Source organism: Glossina fuscipes, unplaced genomic scaffold (assembly GCF_014805625.2).
Source record: "Glossina fuscipes isolate IAEA_lab_2018 unplaced genomic scaffold, Yale_Gfus_2 42, whole genome shotgun sequence".
Lineage (NCBI taxonomy): Eukaryota > Metazoa > Arthropoda > Insecta > Diptera > Glossinidae > Glossina > Glossina fuscipes.
In genome coordinates this window covers 1,638,794-1,640,115 of record NW_023998426.1, presented here as the reverse complement: position 1 = coordinate 1,640,115, position 1,322 = coordinate 1,638,794, and positions in this window count along the sequence as shown.

Genomic DNA, 1,322 nt, shown 5'->3' with positions numbered 1-1,322 from the left:
GCCCGGGTCAGCGCCAAAGAACCCGTCGACGACGCCGATGACGTCACCATCATCACACCCACCGCTGAGCCGATTACGGTGCGAGCGATAGCGGTCGACGAACCAGTCAGAACGACCACCGCCAATGAAGCGAGGAAACCACGGACCAGCGAGGAGTCCATCAGCCTGGGGGTTATCATCCCAAACAACCCCGATTACGACCTCCTCTACATCGCGCCCACCATTGGGCTGTTGGGTGGCGCGCCAGCCACTCCGAAACTGATACCCGGCGAAGGGAACGAGTGGGTCCAACCGCAGAGGGGGAACCCGTACGACTGCTACTTACGCGACAAATACAAGAGGGGACGAAAGAAAGGCCGGTTCCATGACTTCCTGGGGCGCCCGTGGTGGCGAACCATAGAAACACACTTCAAATGTGTTGTAAAGGGAAAAGTATAAAGACACAGATTGAAGATGTAAAACCATAGAAACACACCCCAGCACAGGTTAAGAACCCCAGTATGCAAAAGCTCAGATTCCTAAACTTCAAAATGTTCAATAGCAGAGTCAAGAACTCAAATAAAAGGGAAAAAAAGCTTAGATTCAAAATCTCAAAATGCTAACAGCAGAGTCAAGAACTCAGATAAAAGAAAAAAACTTAGATTCAAGAAAGCAACATGTAAACAAGCATAGGTTGAGAACCCAAGTATACAAAAGCCTAGATCCAAAATCCCAAATGTTTAAAAGCAGAGCCAAGAACTCAGATAAGAAAAAAAAAGCTTAGATTCAAATGTATAAAAGCTTAGATTCAAAATCTCAAATGATTAATAGCAGAATGAAGAACTCCAAAGGCTAAGTAAAAAAACACAAAAGTATAAACACAAGTAAAAGCCCAGAATGTCTAATAGCAGGATTAAGTACTCAAATGTATGAAAGACTAAGTAAAAAACTCAAAAGAATAAACACAAGGAAGAACTCAAAGTGTTTGATAACAGAATTAAAAACCCAAATGTATAAAACTATAAGTAAAAAGAAAAAAAACTCAAAATGTCCACAAGCATAAAGGGAAAGAAAAACCACAATGTACAACAAAAAAGCATAGTTGTAAGAACCCAATCCTTATTAAGAACAAGAGCACAATCCGACTTATATGGTATGAACACAGCTCAAACATACGCAGAAGCTACAGCAGCATTGCACAAAGATATAGTACCGTTAGGTCACATTGAATCTTCAAATAATGTACCAAGCTCATAGCACCGTTAGGGCAAACAAAACATGCAGAACGGACCTTAGGTAGAAAATCGATACATGCAAAACGAACAAACATCAGCAAGAATCTC